The following is a 22,059-nucleotide window of genomic DNA, read 5'->3' as shown; positions in this document are numbered from 1 at the left end:
ACCACAAACGACGCTGTCGGGTCCTGGATATTATGAGCCCTGGCAACAAAGGAAATGGCAGCACGATGCCTCTGGGCTGTAGCCACCGACTTCCCAGCCCTACGCAAGGACATCAGAAAATGCACTACCCAATCCTCATGCCCCCAAAGCCCCCCTCTCTCAGTCCCCAAAAAGGCTAAATAGGCCCGAAACGCCCCTTCGTATGCCTTCCTCGTCCTTGGTGCTAGACTCTCTCCCACGAGGTAACGAAGTTCGGGGCACCGAGAGACCAGAGAGCTTCGGGAAAGGGTGCCGGCTCTGGGTCCGCTGAGGGAAGGAAACCCGAGAAAGCCTGCATTTGAAAACGAGACAGTGCATCAGCTGCCTGATTCATCACCCCTGGGACATGCTTCGCTCTGAATACCACGTTCAGTTGCATACACAGTAAGACAATTTCTTTAAGCAGCCTTAAAATCATTTTACAACGTGCTGCCTGACTATTGATGCATTCTACAACGGTCATATTGTCAGACCAAAATATGACAGAGTGATTTTTGAATCCATCGGGCCAGGTTCTGAGGGCCACCAAAATGGGAAACAGTTCAAGGAAAGTAATATTACTCGTCAGCCCCTCTTCATGCCACCATGTTGGCCACCTTTGTGCCGACCATTTTGTGCCGAAGATGGCGCCGAAGCCCATGCTTCCCGCTGAATCCGTCCATAGACCAAGCTCTTCAGAGGACAAGGCTGGTTTGTTCCAGACGACTCGACCATTGAAATCCGCCAAAAATGCTAACCAAATACGCATGTCTTGGCGGACCTCAGCCGATAGTCTCGTGCGATGATGACCCTCGTTTAGGCCGACCATCGCCTGGGCAATTGAACGGGAAAAGGGGCGGGCCATTGGGATCACCCTCAGGGCAAAATTCAACTTCCCCACTAATTGCTGCAATTGATGCAGCGTAACTTTAGATGCATTTATACACATTTGCAGGGCTGCCCTGAATTTCGACACTTTGGCAGCTGGTAAACGAAAACAACCCTCACTAGAGTCCAACTCGATCCCCAGAAACTCGAGGCAAGTCGAGGGACCCACAGTTTTACCTGGTGCCAATGGCACGCCAAATCGATCCATTAATACACAAAATTCAGTCAAGGCCCGGGCACATTCGTCCTCCCCAGCGGCCCCAAGGAACAGAAAGTCATCAAGGTAATGCATCACATTTCGAAAACCCGTTTCCTTCGTGTAAACCCATTGTAGAAAACTACTGAATTTCTCGAAATATGCACAAGATATAGAGCACCCCATCGGCATACACCTATCCATGTAATACGAACCTTGAAACATGAATCCCAGAAGACGTTGGTCGTCCGGGTGTACCGGGAGCAAACGGAACGCTGATTCGATATCTGATTTCGCCATCAGCGTCCCGGGCCCCAAGCGATTTAAAATGGCTACGGCCTTATCGAATGATGCGTACCGCACCGAACATACCTCTGGATCAATTGCATCGTTCACAGAAAGGCCATGAGGAGCTGATAAATTGTGGATCAATCTAAACTCACCTGGGTCCTTCTTGGGGACCACCCCTAAAGGAGAACAGACAAAATTCTGTACCGGGGGAACACTAAACGGGCCGGCAACCCGACCTCGGATAACCTCTTTCCGGATCTTATCCTGCACTACAGTCGTATGCTGCAAGACGGAAAGTTGATTTTTGCACGTCCCGACACCCTGAAAGTCCCCCACCGGGATGCGGAAACCATATGAAAAACCGTTCCGCAGCACCCCAGCAGAAGTACGATCTGGGTATTCGCTGAGCCAGGGAATCATCGCCAAGGTATCAATCGGGGTTGGTAAAGGCGCCCCTCGGACTACATTAGACCTGTTTGGCGCCTCCTCTACCCCCATTCTCACCCGTTCTGGCTCTGCACGATGACTCAGGATGGGGTGCCCCGCAACCACTACATTCGTGCTTGAACTTACACGATCCCGGGGGCCTAGTACATTTACCTTTGTTGAAATTGAAACAGAAACCCTTCTTCCCTGCATTGCCGGCGGGTCTCGGATAATCGTCGGTACCCGTACCCGACCGAAAGGGCGTCCCCCCATATTGGCGGGAGGATTCACCAACAGTACTCCCCACCAACGGCATTTTCAACATCCCTGACTCTTTCATTTTATCCCATGTCAAAGAATCATAACAGTCCCAGGTTAAACTTTTGTTATGCTCCATCGCTTTCCTGAAAAGGTTGTCATAACAGAACCATTGGTTACCTTGGTGCGATGTCGAGTACCCCATAATTCGTGACTGATATACTGGAAACTCAGGGAGCAATTCAGGCCTACGTTCCCCCAAAATTGACGTAAAAATTCCCCATGCATTGCCCCAGTTGCCAATATTCTCATTTACTTTAAAGGCGGCCATTTTTGCGCGCCAAACACTTGGATGCATCAGATCCTTTTGACTCTTAACAGTTTCAACCTCATAATGATCAACAAGCAAGGAGAAAATGTTTACATATTCCCCCGCCCAAATCTTCTCCTTTATTGCCAAAGGAACATGTTGCCCCAATTTTTCTCTACGAGAGGGTGCTGACTCATCCCTCGCGATCGGCAATGGCCGCTTACCTGCACCGAACGCTGCTTCCGCCACTCGTGGCTTGTCTATCACCGCAGCCGGCGCGGGTACCTTGGCTGTATCACGTTTCTCGCGCAACTGTTTCATCAGTGCTTGCGCTTCGGCAGCCGTGGCGCCCTCGCTACTGTCCCCCAACCACGCTGCTAACTGTGCCGCCAACTCAGGAGGCATATCCTCAGTGGATGTCGGGGTGACTACGACGGGAATCGGATCCCCTTCCTTCGGTACCGGGGCCGGTACCGGGGCTGGCGCCTCGAGCGGGGAACTGGGGACCGGGACGTCTCCCCCGGCTGGCCCCCTTCTCGGCCTCTTTGGCTTCCCTCCAGCCGGTGGACGCCCGATCCCTCCTCCCCGTCTCGCTCCGCCAACCGCTTCTTTATTTCGGACATCTCCTTCATGAGGACCCGAACCATCTGGTCAGTCGTCATTCTCTTCGCGCCTTTCTTGGGCATCTTTCAAACGAAGTATCTAGAAGACAAAAAGAAGGATTAAAACGCTCAAAATTGGCTCTTCGTTCTGTCCCGAGCTCACGTGCAGCGAGGAGGTGCAGCTTCAGGGCACAAGAACAAGAGGATGTCTTCTGGTCTTGCGTCCCTCTTTATCCGTCTTCAGGGCGGGCGTATACCCGCCCCTGCCTGCCCCGAGGGCGTGGCTGGCTGCGTCAGTGTCTAGGCCAGCCCACTCTAGGGCGGGAACGGGCGCGCCCCAGCTACGCCGCTTCGGGCATACCAGCCGAGACGCGCCCCCCGCCCAAAAATGGCTTCCCGGGGGGATCGAGGCACTCTGCCATAAGTTCGGGGGGACCGAGTTGGTCGCCCCTTTCCATGCTTCAAACTGTAGTTCATTCTATGTCACTGTTTTTCACTATACTGTAGTACTGCTCAGAGTGTATGTATGGCCACATGCACACAATTAATTTATAATCAAATGTGTTTGCTTACGCTGTGACACGCCTGGTGTTTTTCAGCTTTGAGAACATGGCAAGAACACAGATTTCAATTTACTCAAAATCACTTTCCCAATCTTTAAACTATTTAGACCAGAAAAAAGAAATATTGCTTAATAAAACAAATATACATGTTCCTAAAACAGAACTTTCTCTGATTTACAAGGGAGCTATTTTAAAAGTCAAATCTCTAAAGAAATGTATAGTTTTAATTGTTCCACAAATATTTAAAAAACGTTAAATATAGATGCTAAACCATAGAAGAACATAGAACATGTTTGCGGCCTCTTCTTGTTCCGGAACATGTAGCAGCAGAGAGAAAAGCCGCTTTTATTTCCATGTGCTGTCTACTACCTATGAAATAGAAGGATTTGCTGTTGTTTTGTCAAGCAGCATATCTCCCTGTGCTGGCACCACTAGTGAGCTATGTTAGCATTCCAGTAAATTCAGTGAGATTTTGAAAATTATAACACATAACACATTTATACTTAAAGAACACGAAAAGTTGAAAATGTACTTGGAAACGATAGATACAGTGATACATGAAACAGTGACAAGTGTAGTAGAAGCACCATAAAAGTGTGCTTTTAAAATGTGAGATGAGGAATATCAATACATATTCGAAGTTGAACTAATGAAACGTATTCTTGGAGTTTATGCTAATTGAAGTGGCCTAGCGTTTTGGTGCTTTTGCTAATATGCACTAGTTAGAGACAAAACAGTTGCAAAATGTGTAAACAATGAAGTATAAACTTGATATTTTACAGAATGATGTTAGAGAGATAATAGTTCGTGGAAACATTCAAACAATGTTTGAGAAATGTTTATTGAAAAGTATGCATTCATGTGAATAACATGACAAATGTGTAGTAGTATGATATGTCTAACATTAGCTATTTTTGTGTAATAATATTTGTGAAGTTTATGCATTTCTATGTGAATTGATTTAAATTAATTATTTTTGATGTTGATTTGAAAAGCTTATTTCATTTAATTATGTGATGTTAACTTAAAGGCCTTTCTTTTGAGATGCTTTTTCTCTGATGTTGACCTTTCCGCCGATTTAATATAATGGATCTTTCTTTGCAAAAGTAACGTAACTTGTTTTGTCCTGTCACTTCTATCCTCTGACATATTTTCATTTCTTGTTACAATGTTCATGGTGAAATATTCCTGTAGGAATAGAATTTTACCTATGACTGTAAACTACAACTTTGCATTACCTTTTATTAGCAATGTTAGGCCTGTGTGGACCCGCAGAGTTTCGATTCGCATGACAAGCATGGTAAACCAGCTTGATGTTTCAGTCATTTTAGGTGACATGATGTGACAATAGCCATGTGATGGTCTTTCGATGATGATGTGATGTTACACCACAGGGACTTTACCAAAAGAAGAAACCCCAAAGATGGGGCAAAACAACACCAATACCCACATTTTTTTAATCTCTCTCTCAATGTACTCAGTGTACTCAGTACAGACAGTATCTTCCTGATGTTTTTCGAAGCACATTGCATTGCGGACTTGGATGCTATTTGATTTTTGAACTCTTGTTAACTTTGGACTGCCTGGTCTATGATACAGTTGGTAGCACATGGAGTGAGCTCTATTTTGTATTCTGATCATGCTAAGGGACACGCACTTAATGGACTCCAATTGAATCCTTTTATCCCCTTAGAATCTAAACTCTTATTCTGTGTTGCGACTGCAGAATTATTGGTTTGTATAATTCTTATTCGTCTTAACTTCTTTAGGAGGTTGAGACTTCCTGTTGCTATTCTTGATATCAAGACTATGGTCTTGAGAGTGATGTATCTAAATCTGATTTCTAACCCGTGGGTTGGCTGTCAATTAATGTTCTTCATCGGACATCTGACAGAGAGTTTTCAGAAATCCTAATTTCCACCATCCGAAAGGCGGAGAAAGATTCATCAGAGGATCATTGACTCTATGGTAAATGAATTTGATTTGGTTGTCTAATCATAAAGGGCCCTGTATGGTTAGAGGAACAATCTGAGAGTAGATTAAAAAATAAATAAATATTATAAGCATTTCCTAAGTATACTTCTCCTGGATCACATTCTTTAATTAATCAACACAAAGAGGTGTTTTAAAAATGACAAATACTAATGTATAGGTTGTGACTGTGAAAAGGCTTCACTTAGCGTGGCTATGATTCTAATTTTCTATGTGCCTCACATTGTCATGTATTGTTAGTAATGCCAACAGCTCTCATGTGCTACTACCTAACGAATTCAATATGTTTTCATTACGTATAAAGCAAGATAGACAAGCTGGTTGAGAACTGATGCTCATACACAAAAACCTTTTTCACACGTAAATTTTTTAAATTTAAAATTGTTATAGCAAGCATATAGCCTTTGCCTTCAAGAAGTAGTATGTTATCTCTTTTTCTACTTTTCTTTTTTGCGCATATGCTTGCACTAGAAATAATAAAATAACCAGCAGGTCATCATCAGGATCAGAAATATTGGCTTTGCCAATGCTTGTTTTAAGGATGGGTTTGTGAAAGGTCAACAATTCTGCTTTGCACATGACTTTCATGTTCATGCCAGAACCCTTATCACAGTGTAATATTTCCGGTGCACAACTTCTCATATCACACTAATCTTGGTTTCTTGTGTGCCCATATATATTTCACCTGGTGTCGTGAGGATATAATCAAGGACTGAGCCATTGCTTCTTTCAATACCTGCCTGACCGTTTGTTGGACCTGGCCCACTCTTCAGGGTAACCCCCAAACATTTTGCCCTTAGCCGTCACTTTTTGCTGAATTTTTTTTTATTGGCCATAGGATTCTATGCACTTTACCACTGCTCGCCAGTGCTAAGTGCTTGTACTCTCTGCCTTAAACATGGGAAAATTGGCTTACACTTCATTGGCATATTTATTTATTTATATGTTCCTTGTAGAGTGGTATACCATACACCCAGGGTCTGTAAATTAAATGGTAGTAATGGCTGTGCAGAACTTTTTGTGCCACCCACTTAAGTAGCCCCTTAAAACAAGTCCCTTGTGTGCCATTGCAGCCTGAAGGCAGTTTTAAACTGCCAGTTTAGCTTGGCAATATAACTCCTTTGCCAACCCTTAAACTCCTGTTTTATTGCATAGAAGTCATCCCTAAGTTAGGCCCTATGTAGCCCACAGGGCAGAGTGCATTGTAATAACATGTTTTAAGTTTTACATGTCCTGGTAGTGAAATACACTTTCATTTGTTTTTTTACTACTGTGAGGCCTCCCTGTCCCATTTGATAAGATGAGGTTGCTTTAGTATATTTATTAAGTGCTATTTTTTGATTGCAGACAGATAGCATTTCATGTTTGGTATCTATGAAATTGTAAAGAAAGATCATCTGAAATACAAAATTCTAATCTTAAATTACAGTTTTGAAAATGCCATTTTAGAAACCTGCCACTTTCCTGCCTTTCCCATTTGAAGTCTGCAGTCTGTCCTGGGTCACATGACTGGGTGTAGTTGGCAGTTAGACTTTGTGAATGCCTCCCAAACAGTCACGCAAGAGACTGAATGGGCCATCTGCTAGCAGGATGGGGGAGGCAGAGATGGGCAGGACCCCATTCACAACTGAATAGGCTGTGGTCTGTCTTCAAATGAAGGACTTTTCACCACTGCCTTAACCGGGCAGCCAGCCTGGAGCCAGGACAGGTGAGTCAGGAAATTCCAAGCGGTTCACATAGAAAGCTCTAGAAACTTTTCTACTTCAAGGACCCTCAGACCCACTCTTTGGTTCCCTTTCTGGACCTGCGAAAGGGCTCTCAGAGAACTGTCTACTGCTGTGGCCTCCTGTGTACTCCACAAGACTGCTTTGCTGCACCTAGAAGAACTGCCTTGCTGCCTGTAGCCTGCCTTTAACCCTCAGAGGTCTGCTCCGCTGCTTCTGCCCTGCTTCATCACTTGAACCCAGGACTACCAGAGGGACTCCAAAGGCTAGTTTGCAGGCCTCCAGTTTAAGGCCACAGGGACATAACAGGCCCCACCATCTTGAACCTGCATCTGAATCCATCCTAAGTGAGTCCTAAGCCCCCAAGCAGTGCCCTTTCAGTCTTGGACCCTTGGTGGTGGTGCTAAAGGTGCCCAGATAGCCAAAGCTAAAAACTTGGGACTAAGAGATTTTTTGGCTAAATACTGCTCTGCGAACCAAGGGAGGATGGGGGCTAACCTGCTTGTCGATCACTCAATGTGCATCGCTGGTCGGCCTGACTTTGCGGTAGGTCCCCCTACGTTCTTCTCCGCAGCAGCAAATCCTTTTCAGCTGACCTTTGCCAAAGAGGTATCCGGACTCCTGGAACTCTCGTTGGCCACAGCCTCCTACCTTGTCCTGCTTGAAATGTTCTACTGCCAGAAAAGTGACTAATTCTGAATGTAGAAATCATCAACACAACTTCGTTCAGCAGTTTCTTGACAATGAATCTCCCTCCATGTACACCACCTGCAGCCTAGCCTCACTGAACTATACCTTCTCAGAACTTTTGTTCAGTTTTATTTTGACCACTTAAGGTAAGCACTGACCAGGCCCAATCCACTTCTTGTATGCGACCCGTGATCCATCACAGTTGCCATACTTTTTGACTTTGACCCGGTCTCTTGCAACTAGATGTCCGCGGTTGGAGCTTTGATCATTGAGATGCTAAAAGATCTCTAGATTTTACTAAAAATTTCAAAAACTCATAATTCCAGGCTGCTGGTTAGATTTTTTGTCACTTTGGTGTCAAATACTTTATTAGAATGTACTCTGTTTTTCTAAATTACTGTGGGACTTTTCTTGTGTTTTTATTACAATTTATTACTGTATATGTGTTAATAAATACTTTACACATTGCCTCTAAGTTAAGCCTGACTGCTTTAGGTGCCAAGCTACCAGTGGGTAAAATATAGTCACTTTTGTGGTTCACTTTGATAGGTATTATGGCTGTTGCTTGGACAGGGGTCAGTCCCCATTTAATCAACAACCTAATTTCTCACACCATAAAATGTATATGTACACACATTAAAAAATTTCCCCTTGAAATTATTGGTTTGTTCACATATTTAAGAGAGATGCATGCAGTGCTTTATAGTTATTCCACGTTTAAGAATTCTGCTCATTAAGAATGTCTTGGTTTACTGGTAAATTGGTTATCTAACTGTCAAATAATCCTTTGAATACCTTACTATGTATACATTTATGGGAGACATACATATGCATAGTTCTGGATAATTTAATTTACTAAAAAATGAAGTCTGGCGAAACCGAGTCTTTTCTCTCGGTATCTACGTAGTGTACAGGCCAGCCATCACAGAGGAAAAGTGCTGAAAAAAGTAGAATCACAAACAGTGTTTTGCTCTATCAGCTGTATGCTGTTTCTTCATGTAGGGTGCCACCAGAATGGTCAAAGCAGCCGTGGATCTGCGAATGGCTTTAAAAACTCCCATTAGGGGCACTTTGACTGCCAACATTATTCCTTTCTGAAATCCTACACTGCACGACCATGCATAAATAAGACTGAGAAAAGGCCCTTTCATTATGTTTACACACATTGTATTATTTAATTATGTATTTACAGTTTTATGTAGCGGGAACATCGTTCATGTGTGCCAGGGGGCTTCACAATGAAAGGATAAGGTGAAGGGGATACAGGAGAAAAAGGACATCCATAGAGTAACATTGGCTATTTGGGGTTATAGATTAAAACAATAAATAAAGAGGAGAACCGAAAATAAAATGGAGCATGCCCAATTAGGATTTAATGAAAGCCATTTAATCTTCGGAGGAAAAAGCTGTGATAATGAATATCAGTTGCAACAACACAGGACATTACAAAGCGGTATGTTGCAAGGCAGTAATTGTATTACAATTATATTTGCATATCAATGTATTTCCACCCTGTACTTTACAACACAACTAACTTTATAATGCATCCTATATGGAAAGTAGTATTTATGACACAAACATATATAGCTATATACATATGTAAATGTATTTAGCGGACATATCATAAATGTTTTTCTGGGTCATCAGATGTTTCTAGAAAAGAGACCTCTACAGTAACATAGTATCTCTTCGCAATCACTTATAACGTGACTGTGTCACATGGTGAAGGGGTGTACACAACTAAGCATTTAAAAATCCTGGCCTACCAGTTGGTGGCCTGAGACCTTCGGTACTCCTCCCACTCCCACCTCGAAGGTTAGGAACCTCGGTGTCATCTTTGATGATGGGCTAAATTTCATGAACCACGCCAACAAAACAGTATCGACAGCACACTTGAAATTAAAAATGATCCGGAAAATACGCCCTTTTCTCCCTGACTCTGCCATTAAGACACTGGTCTCTGCCCTTGTCCTTTCATCCTTGGACTATTGCAACGGGCTATTCCTCAATGCTCAAACTAGAGTAATTGCAAAACTCCAAACAATACAAAATGCGGCAGCTCGCCTTCTCTGCGGCAAAACAAAGTTTGAATCCATTTCTAAAAACATAAAAGATCTTCACTGGCATACTGTGCAAAAAAGAATTCATTTCAAATCCCTTTGCATTGTATTTAAAACAATCAACAACCAAGGACCACACTTTCTAAAAGATCAATTACAACATTACAAACCCACAAGAGCTTTACGATCTGCCACTCTCAGCCAACTGGTCGTCCCTCGCACAAAAACAGTTACCTGGGGTGACCGACGCTTTCTGGTGGCGGCCCCCAGACTCTGGAACACCCTGCCTCTTAACATCAGACAAAGTGTCACTCTTCTCCATTTCCGTAAACTTTTGAAAACCTGGCTGTTCTCTCATTAATCTTTTCTCCTTTTCCCCCACACATCTGTTTAATTAATTGGCTCAACCCGCACATTTCCTGAGTTTATAATGGTTTTTAGCGCCAAGACGCCTACGGGTATAAGTAGCGCTTTATAAATATTAAAAATAAATAAATAAATAAATAAATACATTTGTTTGATGCAGCCGCTATGTGATCAAGGGCTTTTCAAGGCCAAAACGCGTCATCCTGTTAAACTTGGCAGCAATAAAATAAAAACGAAAGAACTTGCCTAAATCCTTGTGGTCTGTTGTCCTTCTTCGCCGGCTTTCCGCAGGTGGAGGTGGTTCGGAGTTTTATATATATATATATATATATATATATATATATATATATATATATATATTACCTACTGGCTATCGCCAGTAGGTATATATAGTTAGGATTTTTTCCCTATGGCATTTTTGAAAATTCTATGTCTAATAACTTTGGCGTTTGTGGACGGAATCGGCTGAAATGTTCAGGAAAATTGCACATTTTGTTTCTGAGCAGCACTTGAAAATTTGGGGGGGTTTTGTCGAGGGGGGGCCGAGAAAAAAGGGGGGTCCCAAAACACGTTTTTCCCATGTTAATTTCCATAGGGCGGTTGGACTCACTTTTAGCTCGAACGGCTGAATGGATTTGCACGAAACTTGGCAAAATTGTAGGGACTGTTAGCCCGATGTGCCTTTGCTAGGTCTCAATATATGTGCTCCAGTAGTTTTTGAGAAATTAACGTTTAAAACAAGATATATATCTGTAACAGCGCTCCAGGCTGCGCTCCGGTTCGCTTACTTTTCGCGAAACGGAACTTTGAGCGCAGAAAGCTGATTGGCTCTCCGGTGTCTGTCAACATTCTAAACAGTCCGGAGCGGCCGCCATCTTATCTCTCGGTAGGATCGAGAGAGAAGAAGAGGTGAAAAACGAAGGGGGAATTTAATGAAAGGGGGCAAGGTATACCCCTCTTGACCCCCTAGGAATGTTGTTGGGGTTATTAAAGGGTCCCGTGGGGAAAATAAAAAAAAAAATGATTTTTCACGGTAGAAGCGCTTCACGGGCCGCGAACTGGGCCGCAAACTGGTAGCGAAACGGGAATTCGCCATTTTGTGCTTCGTTAATTAAATTACTAGGTATAAGGGGGTGCGGGAGACGTATCCTAATCCCCTATGTTTCATGAGGGTGGCTGAGGAGGCTCATATATGTTGATACATCTCTTCCAGCGGCTGTGCGTGAGCTTTTTATTTTTTTTGCTGCGTGACAGTCCGGAGCGGCCGCCATCTTATCTCTCGGTAGGATCGAGAGAGAAGAAGAGGTGAAAAACGAAGGGGGAATTTAATGAAAGGGGGCAAGGTATACCCCTCTTGACCTCCTAGGAATGTTGTTGGGGTTATTAAAGGGTCCCGTGGGGAAAATAAAAAATAAATGATTTTTCACGGTAGAAGCGCTTCACGGGCCGCGAACTGGGCCGCAAACTGGTAGCGAAACGGGAATTCGCCATTTTGTGCTTCGTTTTAATTAAATTACTAGGTATAAGGGGGTGCGGGAGACGTATCCTAATCCCCTATGTTTCATGAGGGTGGCTGAGGAGGCTCATATATGTTGATACATCTTTTCCAGCGGCTGTGCGTGAGCTTTTTTTTTTTTTTGCTGCGTGACGTCTGTTAACGTTCGATTCGATGGAAATCAGGAAGTGTTGACCGCCAATTTGTCACTGCGATAAAATATTTTGTTATAAATGAATCCTTATTGATAAACATTGTCTGCGCCATCTTGCCTTTTTTCCAATGCCACAATTTTGTCATGCACGGCAGCCATTTTAGATGCCAGGCTGGTCCCAGGCTATCACCTACCCCTGCGGATGTAGTTTATGGCCCCAGCTAAAGAGAATCCAGACATGCCAACCCTCCCGATTCAGGCGTGAGACTACTGATTTCAGTGCTAGTCTCCCGCCTCCCGATGTCTGCAAGCAAAAACCCGGGGGCATATTACGAACAACTAGCGATAATTTTTGTCTCTAACTTGTTTAGAGACAAAAATTTTCGCCGCACATCGGCGATTTTTATCGCAGATAAACCTTGCTATTATCGCAGAAAAGTCAGCGATATTCATGTATTATCGAGCAAATGCTCTTAGCCATGTTATCCACCTCCCATTGGATAACATGGCTAAGAACTGCTCAGGGCAGGTGTTAGCTTTTGGAGATATTCGCGTTTAGCGCGAATATCTCCAAAAGTTGGTAATAGGAGATAGCGATGTTAGGGACTGTTTCCAGTCGCTAACATCTTGGCACGCCCACTTTGCATGTCATTAGTGATAAGTATCACTGACATGCAAAGCGGGGCCCAAGATGGTCGCTATCTCCTTTTAGCTGTCACTAACTGGTGTTAGCGACAGCTTGGTAATAGGGAGATAATTTTATCTCCGCTTTCATGGCTTTTAAAGCCAAAAAAGCGGAGATAAACCCCCTTGATAATATGCCCCACGATTCCTCGGGGGTTTCAGCTGACAGGGCTTGGTATTGTGTTACGTGGTAATTTTTCCAGGAAACGTCAGAGGGTCGATGCAGGTGTTCTAGAAGAGGTGATAAACCATTTAAGCCTCATGAACAAGCGCATGGTCTTTTAAAGATTTGTGAAGTACTCGGGGCGGCGGTGTGTGTGTGCCCTCTTTCAGGAGCGGGCGGGGGGGCACTGCCAGCAACTTGCCAGGTCAGGTAGAGTTCAACACGTGCATCACCCTTTCTCTGCCTGCTATTGCGCTCCATGCTTCGGAAAGGTAAGAAAAAGAACGTGCATTTGAGTTTGAAATGTCCGATCCTGTAGCAGTACATTTGCAAAGCCCACACATGACAATAACCCGATTCAAGGCCCCATTCACCCGTTTTTAAAAAAATTTATAACACTCCAACAAAGTAACATTATAAAACTTTATTAACTTTTAAATATAATGAACGGAACAAAAACTGTAAAAACATTTAAACATTTTTCACCCAAAAAAGCAACAATGGTCAGAAGCTGTCTTTTGTGCGAATAGTCCCAAGGCAGCACAACGTGCAGAGTTCTGGACGGCACCCAGGTGATGTCGCCTGGGTGCCGCACTGGTTTTGGTATCCTACAATGCTGCTCCGAAAATTGGCGTGGGGCGTCCCGGGTGGTGCGGGGGGAGGCCTCGTCAGTAGCGGTCTGTTGTGCGAATAGTCCCAAGGCAGCAGAACGCGCTGAGATGTTGATGGCACCCAGGTGATGTCCAGTAAACTGCCGCACTGGTTTTGGTATCCTACAATGCTGCTCCGAAAATTCGCGTGGGGCGGCCCGGGGGGGGGGGGGCGTGGGGGAGGCGGCGTGAACGGGCCTCCCCAGGTGGCGGCCATCCAGCTGAGTTGCGCCCGCTCTTGCGGCTACAGCGTCTCGCTCACCATGTTGTTGAGTTGCTCCCACTCTTGCAGTGCAGCGATAGGCGGCTGCCACATGACTCTTAAAATGGCGGACGGCTCTTCGGTTTTGGGCCTGGTCCACTGAAATGGCCCTGGGACACCTTGGAACTCGGACGCTTGCCTGCTAGGGCTTGGGCTCCATTCTCGAAAAGCGTCCCCTCAGCCGTGAAGATTCTACAAAAGTCTTGGGGGCCCCCGACTCCCGCAGGCTTCCGGTGGGGAGCGGCTGCCATGATTGCTCGCGGAATGACCACGACGGAGCCACGAGATGGTGGTGCTCTAATGCTGACGCCAGCTTCAGTCTGAATGATCCAGAAACAAGGTGGGGCTTTCATCGTTTGGGAAAAAAAAATGTTCTAAACCAATGAAAAGTGTTATTTTTAGGTCATATGACCAAGCCTTCCATCTTTAGGAAACCAAAAGTAAAATGAACCAATGAAAAGTTTTATAAACAAGTCACATGACCTGTTATGCGGCATAGGGCTACAAAAAGCGTAGAAAATCCGTTGGCACGTGAGGCGGCGTCAGTAGCGGACCGATGTGCGAATAGGCCGAAGGCAGCACAACGCGTCGAGATCCGGATGGCACCGAGGTGGTGTCCAGCAAATTGCCGCACTGGTGTGGCCATCCTACAATGCTGCGCCGAAAGACGGCGTGTCCAGCTGAGTTGCGGTCACTCTTGCGGTACAGTGAATCGAACGTGCCGAGATCCGGATGGCACCGAGGTGGTGTCCAGCAAGTTGCCGCACTGGTGTGGCCATCCTACAATGCTGCGCCGAAAGACGGCGTGTCCAGCTGAGTTCCGGTCAGTTTTGCGGTACAGTGACTCGAACGCGCCGAGATCCGGATGGCACCGAGGTGGTGTCCAGCAAGTTGCCGCACTGGTGTGGCCATCCTACAATGCTGCGCCGAAAGTCGGCGTGGGGTGCCCCGTTGGCTTATGAGGTGATGTCAGTAGTGGACCGATGTGTGAATAGGTCGGAACCAGCACAAGGCGCCAAGATCCAAATGGCAAGTCCTGGATGTTGAGTGCCTCAGTTGAGAGTTCTGAGCAGTGCTTGTAAGACTGTCTGAAGCTTATTTGCACCTGCTGCAGCTTCACTATTGCCCTGGTGTGGCCAAAGGTCGCACATGACATAGGCGGCCGGCTCCCGAGGTCCGGCGGAACTTTTTTCCTTTTCCTTTCTGCTTCTTTTCCTACAATCCGTTTCATCTGAAGACACGACCAGGTCCCTGAATGTGTGCAGGGGGACGCTATTGATTGAATGAAAATGGCGGCTTGACACAAAGCTTACTCAAGCGTTGCTGTTGATGCTATACAGACAAAAATTGGTTTTCAGTTTGTACATTCTTCAGGATTTTTTTTTCCATCCAAGGCTGATTGAGAGTTTGTAGAAAAATGGCTTCAGATTTTCCACATACTACTCTTCAACATTCTTCCTAAATGTAACAATGTGAAACTCACTAGGAGAACGGCTGTTTCTGTTTCCTTTCAAAATGCTGCCAACAATATTTTCTGAATGGAAGACACCATCTTGTAGCATAAAGGGCCGAAAGGGGTTCTGGTCTGGCCGATGGTTGGTGGAGACATTTTGACTATATCTTGGACCTGCCCGGCCTCGCCCAAAATGGCGCCGGTATAAATGGGACTCGTAACTCCTTGCCCGCAAATGTATATCTAGAAAATTTTATTGTAAGTGGCCCTGTCTTATTTTAATTACAAAATGTACGTCCACCGATTCCGCAACTGTTAGACACCTTAGTTCTTCCAACCTAATGGCCCGCTCGTTACGTTCCTCTACAGTGTAAATGTCTCCTCATCATATACGATTTCAGTTTGCTCCGTGGCCGGCCCACGTGGTTATAGGCCCGTATTTGTATACTGACATTTTCACAATAAAGGTTTTTAAAACAAAACACGGAAGTAGTATTTACATTGGTAAAGTTTTTACTTTTAGTCACTGTTTTCGAATCAGTAAAAGGCAAGTGAAATAAAGCAGTCCAATTACATGACGGATAAAAGGTATAATATGTAGGAACGCAGTAAAGATAAATGGTCAAGGGCAGTTGTGTTTTTCATTTCTGCAACATAAAGTGATCGATAAGAATCTGATAATCAGGCGTATCGGCGACTAAGACAGCAGGCCGAATCTCTTTTACTCAACGGCTCCGTCATGGAACGAAGAAACGCCCTTTTTCTCGAAAAAGGAATATATTTTACTTGCAGGACAGTTGTAAATTTTCCGGGAAAGTACATTAGCCTGGAATATTATAACATATGTTTAAAAAAAAATAATGTTCGAAAACAATAAAAAGCGTAATTTTTAGGTCATATGACCAAGCTTTTCATCATTAAAATAACAAAAGTAAAATGAACCAATGAAAAGTTTTATTAACAAGTCACATGACCTGTTATGCTTACGTTACGCGCTGCGCGCCGCGCCTCGGATCACTTCCGGGTGTGCGAACGCGGCGTGTCATATAACGCATTACGCGACAACGTAGGTCAAGAATATAGTCAAAATGTCTCCACCAACCAGCGTTCGGAACACAACCCCTTTCAGCAGTCCAAAAAGTTCTGTTAAATGACAACAGAGGGGACAGGCAACAAGAACCATCAGTCAAAGAGGGGAGGGCAAGTTCTTCTCTTCCGGGTCATGTTGGGGCGCTACCGGAACTGATCGAATTGGTAGTCTACAGTGTTTCTGGATGTTTCAGACTAAAGCTGGCATCAGCATGAGAGCACTACCATCTCGTAGCTCCGTCGTGGCCATTTCACGAGCAGACATTGCAGCCGCTCCCCACCAGAAGCCTGCGGGAGTCGGGGGCCCCCAAGACTTTTGTAGAATCTTCACGGCTGAGGGGACGTTTTCGAGAATGGGACCCAAGCCCTATCAGGGAAGCGTCCGAGTTCCAAGGAGTCCCAGGCCCATTTTAGTGGACCAGGCCCAAATCAGAAGAGCCGGCCGCCATTTTGAGAGTCCTGTGGCAGCCGCCTATCGCTGCACCGCAAGAGCGGGAGCAACTCAACTACATGGTGAGCGAGACGCTGTAGTCGCAAGAGCGGGCGGTAAACAGCTGAATGGCGGAAGAGGCACAGTGTAGCAAAAGCGGGCGGAATGGCAACTGAAACGGTAAAGGGGCGCCCCACTACAGCGTGTCTTCAGGTTAAACGGATTGTGGGACAAGGTCCAGAATAGAAGAGTCATCAAAAGGCAAAAAGTTCCGCCGGACCCCGAGAGCCGGCCGCCTATGTCGGGGGCGATCTCAGGCTACACCGGTGCTATAAGACTTGGGGAGGGGGTCGGAGCCAAGTGTCTTCTCCGAGTCCATGGCCATCACACCGCCCCTCGGGGGCCTCCGTCAAGCTGTTTAGGAAGGTTTCATATCACATTGTTTTCTAATGCAGTCAGGTCCACAAACGACACTCACTTACTTTGAGAATAGTGAAGCTGCAGTAGGTGGAAATAAGCTTCAGACAGTGTTACAAGCGCTGCTCAGAACTCTGAACTATGGCACCCAACATCCAGAACTTATGCCATTTGAGAATGGCAGTGACATTGAAGCAACTCAGGGACCAAAACCATTAACGTACTTTCACGTATGAAAATCTTACTTGGGGAGGGGGCAGGGGCGAAGCGCCCCCTCCCAGTCCGCACCACCACACCGTATGTTGTAAATCTGAAGCCATCGTTCTACAAAGTCAACCAACCTTGGATTGAAAAATCTAGAAAAATGTACAAACTGAAAACCAGTTTTGGTCTGCATAGCATCAGTAGCAACGCTTGCTATCAGAGTGCATGAGTTTCATGCTCGATCGATTGAGCTAGCCGGATCGGGCAATAAAAAGTATAAAATAGTTATGTAAATAGTTATTTAATAAAATGTTTTACTCTGTTTCTTTGCTGGTGTGTTGTCTATATTTTTAATATTTGCATAGGGTTTGTCGTTATTTTGGGCGGGAAGGGTGACGGAGCCGAGCTGTCTTGCAGCCCTCATGGTGTGGAGCTAAGTTCATCTCACTATTTTCGTATTTCTCATGAAGGGTTGTTCCTAATATTTCTATTTTAGCGAGGTCAAAAAGAGATCCAATTAGTGGCCTACTGATTTTGCTCGATTACTTTTATTTTTTTACACGATTTTTCACTATCTGCAAAGACTAAACAGAGTATTGCGAGTTTGTGCTTGTTTGTAAATAGAGAATGAACTAAAGAGAATCAATTGTAAAACAGTAAATGCTTGGATAACAATCAATCAAATGGAGAGACAAGCAGGTACGACGGATTACAACGGGGGTAAAGGTCTGCGTTAACTACCGTTCACTATCTGCAAAGAGAGAGTACTAATAAGAGAAAAGAGGGGAGGGGGGGGTGCAGCGTTCAAAGCACATCAGCGTGCATAAATACGAAAATGTTTTTATCTATCACGTACTTGACATTTTAAAGCTTTTCATATTTGCTATTAAAAAACCATTGAAATTCACTGAAAAAACCATAGGTTATAGTCGATATATAGTTAGGAATTTGCATTTACAAAACCTTGAAAATTCAATGAAAAAACCATTGGTTTTAGGCCATATATAGTTAGGGATTTGCATTTACAAAACCTTATTTTACTCGCATAAAACCATTGAAATTCCATATATAGTTAGATGCGCTAACTATATATCGCGCACCCGCAATCCACTGCTGATGATGTCACATATTACATCATTCATGACATGGTCAGTGACATCACTGATGACATCACTGATGACAACTCAAATGACATCACTGATGACATCTCAAATGACATCACTGATGACAACTCAAATGACATCACTGACAACATCACAGATGACATCATTCATGTGTTAATACGATGAACCTCTACAGACTCTGATATATCCTTAGATACACTCAGTGAAAACAGACACTCACAGACTGTCACTCATCCATGGAGTTACTCATACACCTAGACAGTCATGCAAAGAATCAAACACACCTCCAATTCCTCAACTATACAGTTATACACACCTTACTTATTGAAACATATTCTAATACATATTTACTCTCTTATACAATCCTTGATACATGTTCACAATGATCCATACAGCCACTCACACATTCACTGGCTGTTATGCACAGTTATTTATATATGTTAACTCTCACATGTACTGTGTTTTACATATGTACTTACTTTGACATGTAGCACTGAGATATCCATTAACTCACCAATACACTCATGCACACAGTCAACCGCCCATATAGCTGTTTCCACATGCACTCTTGAACTCATACACCTAGTGAATCAACTGCTTACACATCTATGCACAGAATCACACACCTCCCAGCCACCCACACACATACTCAGTCTCCCATACAAATACTTGAGCAACCAATCAATAACCCATATAGTTATTTATATAGCTACTGATCAACACATGCAGCAGTTTACAGAACAACAGATATAATGATACACAAATTAATACAGTTTAATCACTAACCTATGCACTCAGTGAGACACATTTAATCACTCCCTCATACAGTCAGTCATGCACCTACTAAATCCTTCATCCAGACATTTATACATCCACTCATTCTTCAATATGTAAGACATATTTTAACTTTACAGAAACTTCCAGTCACTGGATGTTGTCATCAGTGATGTCATTTGAGTTGTCATCAGTGATGTCATCAGTGATGTCACTGACCATGTCATGAATGATGTAATATGTGACATCATCAGCAGTGGATTGCGGGTGCGCGATATATAGTTAGCGCATCTAACTATATATGGAATTTCAATGGTTTTATGCGAGTAAAATAAGGTTTTGTAAATGCAAATCCCTAACTATATATGGCCTAAAACCAATGTTTTTTTCATTGAATATATATATATATATATATATATATATATATATATATATATATATATATATATATATATATATATATATATATATATATATATATATATATATCTCGTACTTTGGGGTATACTGCATAACATCATAGCCCGTACTTGCTCCTATCCCCGCAATGCCTACCCACTTTTCTACTGCTTTCTGGGACCTGTAGGCGATAACAATTTAGCGCCAAACGGGAGGCATATGCTTATGGACTGTACCTGGAAGGGGTGAAGCAAGCACAGAACAGCAAGGGGGAGGCGGGTATTTATACCGACATATGAACTCCTTCTTTCTTTGTTGCAGAATACCCCAGGCGCTGAAGAAGGCTGTCATTATGCCGAAATGCATTCGTCTGTACGGAGGTGTTCCTTAATAAAAGCTGGCTCCAAACGGTTCCCCTGCTGAGGTCTCGTCTTTCTCTTTGGAGGGAGGTTGTGTTGGATTCAATAACGCGATGTCCAGTGTCTCGTCTACGAGGCCCCCGCAGCATCAAGATGGTCCGGGTCTCACTGGTCTCTGCTCCGGCGGAATCTTCGTTGTTTCCAGGTTACTGGATTTACCCTGGGCCCACCCTCGAGCCATGGACATTGTGGTGCGGTGTAGCAGCCATTCGACTGCTCTCTGGACGGGGCGGATTTTCCGCTTAGCCCCCGCTACAAGAACCCCATTGGCCTGAGGGGCACTGCGAATTAGGGGACCAGAGGAGCTCGCTGAATCTTGGGACACTCGTACTTTGGGGTATACTGCATAACATCATAGCCCGTACTTGCTCCTATCCCCGCAATACCTACCCACTTTTCTACTGCATTCTGGGACCTGTAGGTGATAACAATTTAGCGCCAAACGGGAGGCATATGCTTATCGACTGTACCTGGAATGGGTGAAGCAAGCACAGAACAGCAAGGGGGAGGCGGGTATTTATACCGACATATGAACTCCTTCTTTCTTTGTTGCAGAATACCCCAGGCGCTGAAGAAGGCTGTCATTATGCCGAAATGCATTCGTCTGTACGGAGGTGTTCCTTAATAAAAGCTGGCTCCAAACGGTTCCCCTGCTGAGGTCTCGTCTTTCTCTTTGGAGGGAGGTTGTGTTGGATTCAATAACGCGATGTCCAATGTCGCGTCTAGGAGGCCCCCGCAGCATCAGATGGTCGGGGGCTCACTGGTCTCTGCTCCGGCAGAATCTTCGTTGTTTCCAGGTTACTGGATTTACCCTGGGCCCACCCTCGAGCCGTGGACATTGTGGTGCGGTGTAGCAGCCATTCGACTGCTCTCTGGACGGGTCGGATTTTCCGCTTGGCCCCCGCTACAAGAACCCCATTGGCCTGAGGGGCGCTGCGAATTAGGGGACCAGAGGAGCTCGCTGAATCTTGGGACATTCGTACTTTGGAGTATACTGCATAACATCATAGCCCGTACTTGCTCCTATCCCCGCAATGCCTACCCACTTTTCTACTGCATTCTGGGACCTGTAGGCGATAACAATTTAGCGCCAAACGGGAGGCATATGCTTATGGACTGTACCTGGAAGGGGTGAAGCAAGCACAGAACAGCAAGGGGGAGGCGGGTATTTATACCGACATATGAACTCCTTCTTTCTTTGTTGCAGAATACCCCAGGCGCTGAAGAAGGCTGTCATTATGCCGAAATGCATTCGTCTGTACGGAGGTGTTCCTTAATAAAAGCTGGCTCCAAACGGTTCCCCTGCTGAGGTCTCGTCTTTCTCTTTGGAGGGAGGTTGTGTTGGATTCAATAACGCGATGTCCAGTGTCTCGTCTACGAGGCCCCCGCAGCATCAAGATGGTCCGGGTCTCACTGGTCTCTGCTCCGGCGGAATCTTCGTTGTTTCCAGGTTACTGGATTTACCCTGGGCCCACCCTCGAGCCATGGACATTGTGGTGCGGTGTAGCAGCCATTCGACTGCTCTCTGGACGGGGCGGATTTTCCGCTTAGCCCCCGCTACAAGAACCCCATTGGCCTGAGGGGCACTGCGAATTAGGGGACCAGAGGAGCTCGCTGAATCTTGGGACACTCGTACTTTGGGGTATACTGCATAACATCATAGCCCGTACTTGCTCCTATCCCCGCAATACCTACCCACTTTTCTACTGCATTCTGGGACCTGTAGGTGATAACAATTTAGCGCCAAACGGGAGGCATATGCTTATGGACTGTACCTGGAAGGGGTGAAGCAAGCACAGAACAGCAAGGGGGAGGCGGGTATTTATACCGACATATGAACTTCTTCTTTCTTAATTGCAGAATACCCCAGGCGCTGAAGAAGGCTGTCATTATGCCGAAATGCATTCGTCTGTACAGAGGTGTTCCTTAATAAAAGCTGGCTCCAAACGGTTCCCCTG

The sequence above is a fragment of the Lissotriton vulgaris genome, chromosome 6, assembly GCF_964263255.1.
Source record: "Lissotriton vulgaris chromosome 6, aLisVul1.2, whole genome shotgun sequence".
Taxonomy (NCBI): Eukaryota; Metazoa; Chordata; class Amphibia; order Caudata; family Salamandridae; genus Lissotriton; species Lissotriton vulgaris.
This window is presented reverse-complemented; position numbering follows the sequence as displayed.